Genomic DNA, 16,429 nt, shown 5'->3' on the forward strand with positions numbered 1-16,429 from the left:
CAAGACTGCTACTTTCTGGTTCTTGCAACCAAGACAAGGACGAGTAATCCTTTCTCTCAACACAATCCCTAAAAAAGGAATGATGGTGAATGTAACCACGAGAAGATGCAGCCCCTCCCTGGTAATCAGAGAAAGGCACATTCCGTCCATAAGGAGAAGGGGCCACTTTTGACCTCTGAAATTAGCAAAGGCCAAAATGAGTGACAGGGCCTGGTGTGGCGGGGGTGGGAGGTTAGGAGACAGGTCTACTTCTGCAGCACTGCTGATGGGAGGTGAAAGTGGGGACCAGAGTTGGAAGATGACATAATCCTCACGTGATTAGAAACTGACATGAGCCCAAGTCGTTATATATCCAGGTTCCTTTCTCCTCGGGGTGCGAGCTCTTTACTGCCCTGAAGACTCGTGGCCAAGGAGAAGAGAAGGTAAATTCCTTAAACCCCAGCAGATTGGTTGTGCAGAAACCACCAGAACCCCTTGGAGTGATAGTGGCTGAACGAGACAGGAATCCATCTAAACTTGTTTCCCCAGATCTCTAATTGGAGGATAGACAATTGCATTTGTATTAATTTTTAATTAGTGTATCTATTTGCATGCATGTTCGTGAGTGCATGTTCCACTATATACACGTGGAGATCAGAGGACAATATGCAGGAGTTGGTTCTCTCCTCCTACCATGAAGATCCCTGAGATCTAAGAGCCTGAACTAAGGTTTTCAGGCTAAGCAGCAGCAAGTGCCTTTACCCACTGAGCTATCTTGCTGCCAATAATTGCATATTTGGAAAAGAACCAGGGAACATGGGAAAGGCTTGAGAAACACCTACTGATTTAGTGATAACTGAGAAACAATAGGCTTCTCTTGTCCTGAAAAACTTGGCCCCTCTTTTTGTCTTTCCCCAATTCAGTGAAGAGAACATGGTAGCACTGAAATGTGATTTAATGGATGGACAAAGACAGAATGCATGGGATGGAGACAATAAAAATCTTGATAATTTAAAAGGAGTTCACCCCATTTAATGCTAACCTGAAATGGTGGAGTCAAAATGGGAGATGGAAGATACCTACTCTTACAAGGGTCAAGCAGGGAACAGGCACAAAAATTTTAGAGGACCGGAAAAGAACCAGGCAGTGGATTACTCGAAACTATCACAGTGACGAAAGTCCCAGATTCCACTCTCTCTTCCCTGACCCCTTGTTTCTGTTTGTAGGTCCAGGGATCTGTGTTCACAGAGACCACCCGGAGGGAAGACCGAGTGAGAAACTCTCCTGCATTTGTACAGGGTGTTGTATGGTTGTCACTTAGACCTGGGTTCTTAGGGTGGGAGCTGGGAAGGGAAAATACTGGGTAAAGTTTGCAGCTTTGCTAGCCATTCAGTTTATCTACTGACAAATGGGTGGGTTCAGGGTTGAAGGGTGGGGAAGAGGAAAAGGATATTGGACAGAAAGCTGAAGAAGCTGAGACATTCTCAGTTTCTAAAAGGCTGGAATTGTGGACCAGTCAGGAGTGGGGAAATGGCCTAAGACCTTGATTCAAAGAGAAAGTGATTCAAAAGTAACAAAGTAATTCGTCTCTGCATTTTCTCCCTGGAGTTAAGCAGGAAACAGCAACATCATGCAAAAGTCCTGTAGTGAAAAAGAAGGAAAGCCCAAGTGCAGTGAGCCAAAGATGGAGGACGAACATCCCTATGGAGCATTTGAAGGCCAGTGAATGGAAGGGAATTTCAGACAGCGGCTGCTTCAGTCTCTTGAAGAATTTAAAGAAGATATAGACTATAGGCATTTTAAAGGCGAAGAAATGACAGGAGAGGAAGACGAGATGGAAAGATGTTTGGAAGAAATAAGAAGTCTGAGAAAAAAATTTAGGGCTCTGCATTCTAACCATACCCATTCTCGGGAACGCCACTTTTAATCAGTAGCCTCAGGAATTATGTTCTGCTATTAATACTTCTACTGCTTTCTGTTTCCATCTTTTTCTCATAAGTATTTGCTATCATTTTACTTCAATCATTCACTATTGGTTACAGTCATACATAAAATTCAGCTCTACATATCTCATATTTCAATTCTACCCCACTGATTTAATAAGAAGTTTTGTTTATTTGCATGAGTGGCCAGTCATCTGGTAGTTCGTTATAAACCAAAAATTGCAAGCTACAAAGCAACATGTATGTGACCATTTATATGATATCATGTAAAGTCTTATTCTGGGTCAAAGAGGTCAATCTGTATTCTCTTTCTTATTTTCCACAAAATGAATATATATGCATCTGTATTTGTATTATTAATTTTGTATCACAAAATGAAAAACAGACATAAATGAAAGAGGTTTATCAATCACTTTTGGAAAGCAGGGGAACAGTAAACTTTTAATAGCAGACATATAAAAAAGGCATGCCAATTGCAAATTACCTTTGGATTTCTTAGCCAGAGGAATAAACTTTACCATTATAAAACACATATGTTTAAGACTTGATCATTTCATGGGGAAAATATTTGTTTCACAGTAGCTCTGGGCTGTGTTTGATGACGTCTCATTTGCACCTGTGCACACAGAAACTTAGTTTGTATAGTGCCTTCCATTTAAGGAAGGACATGGCAGGTTTCAATATATGCTCAAGAACAAGGCCTGAAGGCAGAGGCGGGTCCTTGCACATCAGCCCTCAGCTTTTGAAACCCATCCTTGTCTCCATCCCGCCCTGCCTTGGTCTTTTGCTCTCTGATAGCCCCGTAGCTGCAGCTGCAGATGCACTGGGGTTCTTATGTATCATGACTTCACTGAATTGCCAGTGAATTGACTTCTCGCGGTCTTATGTCTCTGCTGTGCTGTGGCATTTAAAACAGGTGGCCTGCTGGAATGTTGCCAGTTCCACACCGTCCTGGGACACATTTTGAGAGGCAGATCGTTGGATCATATGTTCATTCTGTTCAATTGCTAAAGGCATTTCTCATCTGCTTTTCAAATATGGCCATCAAGGATACATAACTTTTCTTATTTCTCTATATTACTGATAACATTTTTTTGCTTGTATATGTGAGTGTGCCTGTGCAGGCCTGAAGTTGATGGATGTCTTCTTTGATTCCCCCCCCCCATTTTATTTACTGAGGCAGGGTCTCTTGGTAAACCTTACCCACCAATTTCAGGTATTCTATGTATTGCCTTAGGGATCCTGTGTCTGAATCCCAAGTACTAGGATTACAGGCCACTGCACACCTGCCAGGCTTTTATTTTGGCTCTGAGGATCTGAACTATGGTCTTCTCACTTATACGACAAGCAAGTTTATCCGCTAAGCCATCTCCCCAGACCAACACGTTTTATTGCCTAAATGCTTTTGATTATAATCGACCTAGTAGAAATGAAGTCATGCCTCTGTGTGGTTTTTTCTCAACTTCTCTTTTTTCATAACTCCCATCTTTTATTTCAATAGGTAATTAATGAAAATATGTGATTGTAGCTATCTACTATTTTATGTTAGCTGCTGGAAATTAGATGCTACAAAATACAAAACCTTGCTTCTCAGAACAATAATGGACACCTTTGACGTTCCCAAATGCCAAAACAATTGAACAATTTATTGCCAATTAAATATAAAAAATGGATTATATCATTGTCCCACACAGCTGGAGAATTCAAGGAACAGTAATCTTGTTCTATGTACATAATGTGTTGACTGACATGGGAAACAACTGCCAGCATCACCACACTGATGACTTTCACACTGGAGCCTGGCTATTTTGAGCGCTATCTGGAATGCAAAGGGATACTGTTAATAATGAAAACAACTTTTACTTTTTGGTAAAGAATTACATATATTTAATGTTAAGCACAGACCCCCCCACCAGCTGAAGTGATACAGAACCCCAACATACAAAACAAATTTTAGGAAAGCATACTGGCAGTGGCGGCTGACATGTGCTCTCTCTCCACACACATACCCTGGGAATCCGTGGTTCCTTTCCTCTCAGGGAACACTAGGGAAACGCTTGGCAAACAGTGCCTCACTCCATTTGGATCACAATTCAAAGACTGGGCAGCCGGCCAGGGATATAAAAAGGTATGTAAGGGAATCTAAGAGTCATCCATGTGGCCAGCAACCCTGCTTGCTCCCTTTTAGATAATTAATAGGCAGAGAAAGCATGGCTGCTATTTCATGAATTGACTTCTAGCTCCTTAAATCAAGGCTTTTTGCTTTTCGGATTTCAGTTGCCACCAATTAATCCTTCTGATTTTGTTAACAAAGCTCTCAAATTTGGTGTCACTTTCTCTTTTAGAGCACAGTAAACAGCAATAATCTTCCCAAAGAGCTCTTTGTTAACAAAATCAGTGCCCCCAGGTAATGTCTCGGTCTGTAACCTGCTACTCGGGTTCTTTTTCTTTTCTCTATTATCTTTCTAGTCAAAGAATACTTTGCCCAGTACTGGGAAAAAAGCTCTTCATCCATGAACTGTAGCTTGCCAGGGGTCCATCTTTGTAGAGCACTACAGTGAGTCACACAGAATCTGAACACTAGAGTGGGCAGCATGGTCTATACATACAGGCACACATACATACAGCCATGTATGCCATAATACTCAGTGGGCTGTCATGCGTATTTGAGATAAAACACTTGCATTTCTCTGCTGTCTATAAATACTGAAAAAGCTTGGCCTGCTATTTAGCCACATGGTCCTGAACTCCACACGCATGATGACCTTATGATCGATAGCAGAAGCTCGCATTCCACTGTCATCTTTTGAAATATGCCGAAAGATTGAGTGCGGCCATGTTCAAAGAGATAATAAAAGTTCCCCTGGGGGACAATTATGCTTTCCAAGGGTTCCTCCAAGTAACTCCCTTGTAAAAAGATATCTGAAGTATACTCAAAAATCTCCCAGCTCCAGAATTATCTATTGTTTCCTTCTCTTTGCAAAGAAAATTTGTTTTCTAATGTCATGATGGGTCTGCTGATGTTTGTACTTGGCATCACTGTCTTTTGCAAAAGAGTTTCTGTTAGGAATAATTCCTAAGGCGAGCTCCCTGCCTATGCAAAAGTTCCCAATCAAGCCAAATCAAAACAAGCCAAATTAAGGAATATATCCAGGTTTAATAGGAGATATTCAGTCTTTTGTGGCCCCGTGGGGGAAACCGGGAAGCTGCAAAAATGCGACCCCCTCCCCCGGGAGGAAGAAAGGGAGACCACATGTTCCTCTTTTGGGAGATCACTTAAATACCCTGGGGAGTGGTGTCAGGACCTGGCCTGCTGGGATTTGGAGTCCAGACCAGGCCTGGGGGCTGGGATAGATGTGAGGGGCTGGGGCCTACCCTCCCAACTTGACAATTTCCAAAGGGCGTGGGGGACTCATTTGTGTTTGTTTGGTCTTACACTTCCCTCTGTGCGGATAATAGGGAGCTGTGTTCCTGGAACTCTTGCCACCCCATCGTGCTTTGGCATTTTTCTTTCATCCACAGGTCCAAAAAGTAAAGTGTCTTCCTCAGACAAGGACTCAGGCTTCAGGGTCAAACCTCTGAACAAGCCAAATTTTAAAAAACAGTAGTCTACTTCCTCATAAAAATTTTATTTTCTTCCAACCACAGGAATAGGAGGAATTTCAGAAACCCACTAGAAGGCTTGGCCATTCAGAAAACCCCTTTGAATTTCCAAGCTCAGTGGCCTGCTTGCTGTTTGAAATGTCTTCATTCTCAGATGTGTGTGTGTGTGTGTGTGTGTGTGTGTGTGTGTGTGTGTGTGTTTTCGTGGAAGGGTTTCTTTGTAGCTTTGGAGCCTGTCCTGCAACTAGCTCTTGTAGACCAGGCTGGCCTCGAACTCACCGTGATCCGCCTGCCTCTGCCTCCCGAGTCATGCTTAGATTTTTAAACAGTCTCTCTACAGTGTCTGCAATGTTTAGTACTTTAGGCACACACCTTAATTCCAGCACTCTGGAAGCAGAGGCAGGAGGATCTCTATGAGTTTGAGGTCTACAAAGTGAGTTCCAGGACAGGTAATACTACACCTGTCTCACCTCCCCTTCTCCCCCTCCAAAAATCTTGAGATGCCACCATGCTTTGTTTAACACCCAGGACACAAAGAGCCACTCAGTGTCAAATCTGAAAGATACATTAACAAAAGCAAAAGAATTGGTTGCTGCTAAAAATCTAGAAAATCTAGAAAAGTTTAGCTATCCGTGTGGGTGCTGAGTCTGCAGGCATAGAAGAAGCACAGGGGTGCGGTCATCAGAGACTTTCCCCACAATCCCAGAGAGCCCCAGACACTAAGAATGACGCAGTGGTGTTGAAGGACCTGCAAGGTGGCCCTAAAGCATTACTGCAGGAAGATCTGAAGGGGAATCACTGGAGAGATCCCAGAATGTTGCAGACGTTAGGAGAGTGAGATGTTCATTGAGGAAAACTGCAGACTTAGTGTAAAGATTGCCCAAGAGAGAAGACATATTGCTACAGGCAGCAAAACTGGACAGATGGAGCTACTCAAGCCCTCTGGAGATCCAGCACGAGCCCGAAATGTTGGCCATAAAGTTTCAGGATTCGAGGCTTGCCTTGCTACATTTTAGCCTTGCTTTGCCCTGGTCATTCCTTGTTGGGATTCTCACCTTTTTTGTGTTAATGGGTGCCTCTGGGTGTGAGAATTGAGCAATTTGATTGTTTTCCTTTTTTTGTGTGTGTTATAGGAATCCACAGTTAAGAGATGTTCTTGAGTCTCAGAAGAGAATTCAGACTTTTAAAAAGTCTTTGGATTGTTAAAGGTTATGGAAACTTTTGAAGTTGGGTGGGATATATTTTTGCAGTGTAAGGTAAGATTGTGGAACTAAGAGGTAGAAGGTGACAGTTTATAAGTGACCCACTCGGGTCGTGTTGACAAGGGGTTGAGCTTTAGAACTGTCAACTTCAACTAGTTATCTTTAGAACTGTCAACTTGACAGGCTCTAGAACCATGTGGGAGACAAATCTCCAGGCACACCTGTAAGGATACTCAGATTCGGTTACCTCCGGGCATGCCTGTGAGGAACTGTCTTGACTGGGTTAACTGAGGTGAGAAGACCCACTCTGAAGAAAGGCAGTGCCATTTCCTGGGCTTAGATCCTGAACTGTATAAACGAGGAAGCTACCTGAGCACAGAACTATCCACTTCCTGATTGTGGATATGATATGATAAGCCTCCTTAAGCTCCTGACACCATGAAGAACTATACCCTGGGACTGTTAGCCAAAATAAGCTCCCCATTTCCTCTCTTCCTCCCTTCCTCCCTCCCTCCATCTGTCCATCCCTACCTTTCTCTCTCCCTCCTTCCTTCCTTCCTTCCTTCCTTCCTTTCTCCTTCCCTCCCTCCCTCCTTCCTTCCTTCCTTCCTTCTTCCTTTAATTGATTTTGTCAGGCTATTACAACAGCAGAGACATAACTAATACATATGATAATCCTGCTTATATTTTTAAATAACCACAAAGTCAGTGGTTCTCAATCTATGGGTTGCAATGCCTTTGGGGGTTGCATACCAGATATCCTGCATATCAGATATTTACATTATATTACATTTCATAACGGTAACAAAAATACAGTTATGAAGTAGCAATGAAGATAATTTTATGATTGGGGGTCACCACAATATGAGGAACCATATTAAAGGGTCGCAGCATTAGGAAGGTTGTGAACCACTGTACAAAGCTACACGGCTGTTTTTTCACCAGCCTTATTTACCTTCTTATTTTAATGCATAAAGATTGCAGGTCTTCACAACCATACAAATACTTATTTTCCGTGTGAAAAGTTTATTGTCCTTTTTCTGAGTTGCAGAAGTTTTTTATATATTTGGGTGTTCATCGTTTGATTGTGGTTAGGGAAAATACGTTGTATAATATTAATCTTTAAAAAATTAATTGACATAATTATAAAATTATAATTTTAGGGATTTTTCACAAGCATGTAAGAAGAACGCATATTCTACGGTTGTTTTGCGATAGTTACTATGTATGTCTTCTATATTCGATTGACAGTCTTATTAAACTCTTCTTCTTATTTACCTGAGCTTGGATCACCTATCTAATACTGCAAGTCGAATGCCGAAGAAGTTTACACTATTGTTCTTTCTTAAATCTTTGCTCTGTTGTTTGGTTATATTATTATATTTACTGATAAATTAAACATTCTAATCAAAGTATAGTGGCCTTCTTGTTTCCTATATGATTTAAAAAAAATCTTGAAATCTGGGGTGGTGGTGGTGAAATTTGCCTCATTTCTTTTCCCTTCCCCTTTTCTTATCTCAAGGGTCAAGTTTTTAGCTTCCTGGCCTCTAAACACACCCATTCTCACATAGGTATGAAAATTAGAAGCTAAGTCTGGAGTGTTTCTTAATACAATATGCTCCCGTTCTATCCATTTTCTTGAAAAGTTCATAATTCCTTCTTTATTTTTTTTATGACTGAGTAAAATTCCATTTTATGTAGGTGCCATATTTTTCTGATACATGAATATGGACATATTTTTGTTTTCTAAATCAAGCAAGCAATAAAAAGTGGAGGTACAAACCCAATATAAATATTGGCTTTTATGTCTGTCCAGTTCATTTCATCTGACATCTTCATTTCCTCATGAAACTTTGAGTTAGAGTCGGGTCTCTTTTCATTTCAACTTGATGACTACCCTTTAGCATTTCTGGTAGGACAGGTTTTTCTGGAAGAAAACTCTCTTTCAGCTTTTGTTTGTCTAGGAATGCCTTACTTTAGCCCTTATGGTAGAAGACAGAAAACGCTGAACTGCCGATTGGCAGGGGTTTGTTTCCTTCAGAATGTAAAGCACGCTGTCATGCTGCACGCTAGTCTGTAAGGCTTTTGAGAATTGTATGGCTAATAATTTTTCATTGTGTCAACAATGGAAGTGTCAACAAGACACTTTTCTTCTTTCCTTCAAGATTCCGTCTTTGTCTTTGGCTCCAAGGCTCTAAGCAGTGTTAGCACAACACATCCTAGAGCAACTCTCTTTCACTTTGCAGCTCATGGAGTTTGGCAGCATCGTGAACAGCTTTCAAGTCCAGTGAATGATTCATTACACTGTGCAGCTATACAACTCTTTTGCTTGGTTTCTTTCATGACTTCTTATTGTCTTGTTCTTACACTATTTCCATTTTTCTTTTGTTCAATGATCATACTTAGCATTTTGAAGGACATATAAAATAGTTATTTCAAAGCATTTATTGGACCAGAGAGATGGCTCTCTTGATAGATACATGCATTTGCTGCCAAGCATGACCAGCCTTCATCCAACCTCTGGGACGGACATGGTGAAAGGGCAGAACTGACTACCACAAATTCTTCTCTGACCTCTATATTTGCTCAGCAACATGTACACTTGTGCACACCTGAATAAATAAATATATAATTCTATTGGTTTTTTTTTTTCAAGACAGAGATTCTGTGTGTAACAGTTCTGGCTGTCCTGGAACTCAATTTGTAGATCAGGTTTGCCTCAACCTCAGAGATCTGCCTACCTATGCCTACCTGAGTGGTGGGATTAAAGGCATGCACCGCCACACCCGGCTATGAAATATGATTTTTAAAGTAAACAAATATAAAGCATTACTTGGTAAGGGCTCTCACAAGGCCTCAGGCTTTAATGTCGTCCCTTCAGTGAGATACACTGTCCTGTCATCTCGTATGCTTTTTGGTGAAAGCTGAGCATTGGAGTAAAATGATGCAGTAACTTTAGCGACCAGATTCTTCGTCATCTCCAAGATGTATAGGTGTGTGTCTATGCGGGGGATTGCTGATTAAAACAGATGTCTATTTGTTTAATGAAATTTACAAATTGTTTCTGCAAACACTGTGTTTCTTACTGTTTGACATCAGGGAAGTATCTTTTTTTCTTAGTATGTCTTTAGCTAGTTTTCGAACATACATATTTATCCTAACACTAGAAAAATTTACAATCCAAACATAACGCAAAATACTTCTCTCTCTGCATTTGAAAAACAACTTAGATATTGGACTTTGTCAAAAATCTCTTTTGATGTATTTAAGCCTGTCGAATCCCACACTAGGCACAGACACAGCTGAAACCCCACAGGTTTTCATTCTCACAATCACTCCTTCAAACATATCAACACATTTGAATATCATTTCTTTTGCCTACAATGTATTGATAAGCGTATCTTTTAATGTTATCACTGACTTTTTGAGACACGGTGTCATCTGACTGGCCTGGAACTCACTATGAAGATCAGGGTGACTTCGAATTTGGACTTCTAATGTGATTAGATTATAAGTCTGTTTAATTTGAAAATACATAGGGATTTGCTTCCTGTTTGGATGCTTAGTTTGAACTGGCAACTTCACACAATCTAAAATCACTTGGAAAGAGAGTCTTAATGAGGAATGAGCTAGACCAGGTCAGCCTGTGGGCATCTTTTAGGGGAATGTATTGCTAGTTACTTGACGTGAGAAGAGCCATCTTAGATGTGGCCAGCATCTTCTGCTAATGGCTCAGATTTAAAAAAAAAGTGGAAAAAGAAAAGTTTCTTTTCCTTGTTGGCTTGGCCTTTACTCTCAATGGTGGTTTCACCTACCCTGCTGTTGCAGCTGCTGATTCCTTCACTGATAATAGAGGAGTCAGGCGCCTTCCTGCTTTCAAAATGAACTGAACACCTGTATCTCCCAGGCATCCTCCAGGCCCTTGGTGCAGATAGGGGCTCCTGAGACACGTATCACAGCCTCAAGCACTGAACAACTGGCCGGTTCTCGACCTCTTGTCCACTGTACTGTGTAAACCAACCTAGTAAGTAAGCCTTTTATGACCAGTGAGATAGCTCAGTCAGCAAAAGTGCTGGCTGCCAGACCTAATACTCTAATAACCCGAAGAACTGAGGTCTGTCTCAATAATCCACACGGTAGAACTAGAGAACAAAATAATTCTCTGTGTGGCATCTTCTGACCCTTGCATACATGCTATGGCATGGCTGTGTGTGTGTGTGTGTGTGTATGTATGTATGTATGACATATGTGATAAATGAATGAATACAGGCAGTGGACCATCTCAGAAGTGAAACTTCAGGGAACTCTATTAGCTCATTGGCAGAGTACCCTGCCCCTCTAAGGGTTTAATGTGCCTCTCATACCTCTGTTTTTGGTTTCTGGAGACAAGGTCTCACTATGCAGCTTTGGCTGGCCTGTAACTCTCTGTGTAGACCAGTCTGGCCTTAAACTCAGAAATCTGCCAGCCTTTGCCTCCCAAATGCTGAGATTAAAGGCACATGTGTGTGGCATCTTATCTAGCAGTTCTCATGCTTTGTGTGGGAATCCGGTTAGTTCACTGAAGAGTTTGTCGCTGTTAGGTGAAAAATGAGCTCATGCACACTGCCTCACTTCCTTCTTTGCACGTATGGCTACTCTTACCTATGGATGTCTGCCACAAGCTGCTGTCAGGCCATCTGTCCGGAGTCCATTCCCAGAGGCAAAATGGGGGAGACCAACCTCGGACTTTTCTAAAATGGCATTGAAAAAGCCTCTTTTTGCTACAAAGCACTCGGGATCAAGAATTTTATTATAGCATTGGAAACTGGGACTAAAACACAGTGTTCATAGAAGCAGAAAGGACTTTAATATTTTCTTCTTAAAATGATCTTTTTTAGTACTAGGTAGGGATTAAGTCCAGAGCCTTGGCTGCTTTATTGACTGAGCTACAGCCTGTGCTGTTATGTTGGCCAACTTAACACTATGAAATATGTATCTTAAACTCTAACATTTAGTTTCTTGTCTTAACATTTACCTTATTAGATATTTTTTGTAGTGATTCGATGCCAGTTTTTCTTTAGATACTACAGGCAAGTTTTTTTCTAATATCTGACTTTCTATCATTCTCAATTCTTATATTTAAAGTGTCACTCTTATAAGTGACATGGGATTTATTATTTTATCTAATTATATTTAGAATATTCAGCTTAAATCTGCTCTATTGATATTATCTGTGCTATGCTTTTCAATGGATCCCCATGTACTGAGTAAATAAAACTACAAGTGCTTCATTTTGAATCTCCAAAACTAATTTTCAAACTTGTATACCTAAGGTTCGTCTGTGTGCATATCCATTGACTTAAGGTGTATGGATTCTCTGAGGAGAAGCATTAGTTTCTTTTTTTTTTCACTCTATTTCTGAGTCGGGGTTTCTCTGTGTAGTCTTGGCTGTCTGGGAACTCACTCTGTAGACCAGGTTGGCCTCGAACTCACAGAAATCCACCTGCCTCTGCCTCCCAAGTGCTGGGATTAAAGGCGTGCGCCACCACACCTGGTGAAAGTCTTGGTTTTAATAAGGGACTTACAGTTCTGTTTTAAAAGAGGCAGTTTGTCCTAGAGCCAGGAAACAGAGTACAACTGTGCTCACACTGTCCAGAATCAGAATTTGCCAAGTGGAAATTTGCCAAGTCCTCTATTTTCAGCCTCCACATTGTCTAAGTCTAGAACCTTGAACTCAAAACTCTCTGAATCTCTACCTAGTTGTCTAGTGCAACTGTCTTCCAAGATAGTTCAAGGGCACCTCAAAATTATCATGTGGAAAAGTAGTGATCAAGAATAAGTAGCCCAGGGCTGGAGAGATGGCTCAACCGTTAAAGGCTAGGCTCACAACCAAATTATAAAACCTGACCTAGACACCCTGCTCAGGTTTGTTCAAATTGCAGTACTTGATCTGGTCACAAGATGGCCCTTTACTCTACACTTAGAGTTTCTACACTCGATAATCAAATTCTGTTGAGGAAAAAATCCATTCTTACAAGTCAGAGAATATTATCTCCTAAATAGTTCATATTAATTCTTGGAGATGTATACGCATCAAACCACTCAAGGAAGGATTCTACCTGGCCATCTTCTTTCCCTTTTTCTTTTCGAACCTACACAATAAATATCTAACTCTCTTTTTCATTGCTAGAAGATATCCAAATTTTCTACTGGGTAGCTTTCGGCTCTGTGTTATGACGTTTGCCTTTTCAGTTTCTACTCTCTCTTACATTGATATTTTTCCTAACTTGGACTTCCTTTGATGGCCTCTGCTGTCCTTAATATTAGGGCTGTTGCTTTTGTTTCTTCTTGCACTTTAGAGTATTTGTTACCCGTGTGACATGGTTGGAGTAATAGACACCTGGGTCATGAGTGACACTCACCTTTGAATATGTTTCTGAGAGAGTGTTTCCAGACAAGATGACTGGAATGTAGGCAACGCCATTTGCACAGGCTGGAATGTCAGACAGAATAAAGAGAGAAAGGAGGAAGTTAGCTGATGCCTGGCATTTCACTTTCTGTGCTTCCTGTTGGGTGTCAGAGACACGCCATTAACACTACCCCACCATAATGGACTGGTCCCCCAACACCCCTTCCTCCCTAGCACCACGAAAAGTAACTAGTATAGAAAATTGATACTGAGAAGTAGGGTTGTTGCTATGACTACTTGACCACATTTTGTAGGCTTTTGGAAAGAATTCCTAAAAGTTAGAGAAGACCTAGCATGGCCTAAGAGGAACTTAGTGGGGAGTAGCTCTTCTGTAAGTCTAGAAGCTGGAAAAGTCAATAGGAAGGCCAGTGTTCACGAGCTTTCAGAGGAGAGTAAGAACTCTATTGGGAACTAGACTGGAAATTATCTATGCTTTCTTTTGGCAAAAAATCTGACTATGTCCTGCCAATCTTCTGAGAACCTGAGGGAGGCTGAAGTTTTAAATACTACACGGATTTGTTTGGTGGAGGAATTTTCAAGGCAACATAACATTCTTACTGTGGTATGATATCGCTCTCTGTATTAGTCAGACTCAGAGTGAGAAAAAAAAACAAAGATTGGAGTAAACAGATGCAAAATGTGCACTGTGGTGGGGAAAGGGGCCTGCACCTGGCCAAAGCCGAAGGCAGGGCAGGTGCAGATATTTTGGCCAGGTGCAGATAAAGAGTTAATGATTATCGAAGAGATTGCCAGCAGTAAGGCGGGACTTTAACGCTTACATCAGACAACAGGAGCCATGCCTTGAAGCCAAGATTCCATCATTTAGATCTCCAGGCTGTAATCAGGCCAGTTCATTGGAATGCTTTTATTTGAAAAGATAGTGTTGGAATGAAGAGGACCCCCTCACACACACGTCATCCTGCTTGAACAATTGCTGCCTAGGTACATGGCTTCCCAGGTTGTCTCCATAGTACAGGAGTCTACTGTAGCACTGGTACGAGGGGCAAGTTGACATCTCAAGCAGACAGTAGAACTTTGATTCCTTCACTTAATGTTGGTTTCATGGATATACAAGAAATTTCCAGAGTAATGGAGGCTTGCATCAAGGCTTTAGGAATGTGTTGAAGCCAGCCTTCTGCTGTCAGGGCTGGTATTCACTTTACTTTTCTGCTCTTTTATTTAGGCTAAGCATCCGATTCATGTTTAGGGAGTGATGGTGTGTCTTCCCTCCTCAGGTAAACCCTTGTAGAAATGCCTTCTTAGACATGCACAGGGTTGGTCCCCTAGGTGATTCTAAATCTAATATAGTTCACAATAAAGATTGACCACAACAAACACCAAAACATAGCTGAGTCCTTGATTGCATTTAGACCTTACAGCCAGCTAACCCAATAGACTTAAATCCTGTTCTATTTAAATCATGACATAACCTAGAGTCTTACAGAAATGGGTGGATTTTATGGGTTTCACTTGTTATACTATGATGGGTATTAGTTACACCCTCTTGTTACAAACACACATACACACACACACATTTACCAAAAAAAAATGTAATTCCACGTGTCAGTTTTCCTTTCTCTCTCTTCTTCTTCATTTTTTTTTTGTTTTTTGGTTTTTCAAGATGGGGTTTCTCTGTAGCTTGGGAGCCTGGAACTAGCTCTTGAAGACCAGGCTGGCCTTGAACTTCCGGGTGCTGGGATTGAAGGCATATGTCACCACTGCCTGGTTCTCCTTTTTCTATTACAACTTATGTTGGACATTATTTTGGATTTCACACATAGCTCAGGCTAACCCCAAACTCAGCATTCCTGCCTAACCCTGTGAGTGTTTCAATTACATGAATGAGTTACTATGCCTGATTTTCGAACTTCTTGGTTTTTTTTTTAGATGAGCTCTCACTCTGTAGCTCAGGCTAACTCATGGCAACACACTCCTGCATCTCTTTCCTAAGTACTGGGATTACAGCTGAGAGCCACCACACACAGATTTTCTGAATATTTAAAATATTTATTTTTAGTTTTTTTTATTATGTGTGTATACGTGCATGTCACATTCATGTGAGTGCCATGGAGTCCAGAAAAGGGTGTGGGGCCATCCCATGGGGGCATGGTCACCCTACCAGGAGCTACACCTGTAAAGAAAACTGAACATGCCTCTCCCAGAGGCCATCACCTGTCAATAACACTTCAGTTAGCAGTACAGGCTGGGGACCCCCTTCCTACAGCAACCATACTAGAATGCTGGCTGGTTGGCTGGTCCTGCCATATCCAGAAGACACAGGTTTGCTCATATCCTCCTAACCTCTGACTCCCTCCTGTGCAATGGTCCCTGGGCCTTGGGGGAGGCAGAATGACACAAATGCCATTTATTCCCTGTCCTCTGACAGGTTGTACATTAACCACTAATCGCAAGGAAACTTGTCTTGTCCCATCTGAGTGCTGCACTAATACCAATTCAGGACCGATCCACCACCTTGGTCCAGAGCAGCTGCTAGAGCTACTGGCAGATGTGGAACTTCCCCAGCACTTGTAGGACTAACACAGAGTCAAATCTGGTAGTGAATCTGAGCCTGTTTTAAATTTTTAATTAACCAAGTGAAAAGCCCGGACTTTCACTTTCAAGAGGCTTTCCAGTCCCTAACCCAAGCAACCATTATCATCATAAAACTAGTGACTTGATTTTAAAGCCCACCCCTCCCCCCAGTTGAGGGGAAGCATGTCCAAACCATATGCAAGTGAAATAAAACGGGAATGAGTGAATGTTGAAGGTTTCCTTTTAGCTAAGTGGAACAGTAAAGACACTCACACTTAAAGTGTTAAGACATCCCAATAATTCATGGTATGTACACCATCACCTTCTTTAAGAAGAGAAGATTGTGTGCTAACAATATGTACCCGACAATTGATCAAGTTGTAATTATTCAGGCAGCACAGCTTCCTGACAGTACCACCACCAGGGCTCTAGAGTCAAACATTATTTTTATTTATTTTAAATCATTCTTCCTAAATAACATCACAAAATGATAATCTTTTAAAAAGATTTTTGGTTATGAGCCTGGCCTCTTCAATGTCTGAGTCATCTGTCCAGCCCTAAAAAGCATATACTTTTAAAGCATTTACTATATTCCAGGCTCTGATCTAAGTAACACACATATATAAATTTATGTATGTATCGAAAATAATTTGGTACTTACGTCTGACTGTAAAACAGCACTACTTTTGAAAAGACTACAGAAGTATTAAGAATGAAGTTTA

At 41.2% G+C, this 16,429-nt stretch overlaps 1 pseudogene; it reads left to right on the forward strand.

Moving 5' to 3' along the window:
* The first annotated feature begins 411 nt into the window (after positions 1-411).
* Positions 412-1,906, forward strand: LOC121437051 (annotated as a pseudogene).
* Positions 1,907-16,429: the final 14,523 nt, after the last annotated feature.

The sequence above is a fragment of the Microtus oregoni genome, unplaced genomic scaffold (genome assembly GCF_018167655.1).
Source record: "Microtus oregoni isolate MIOR12 unplaced genomic scaffold, Mior012 000050F_ref0000143, whole genome shotgun sequence".
NCBI lineage: Eukaryota > Metazoa > Chordata > Mammalia > Rodentia > Cricetidae > Microtus > Microtus oregoni.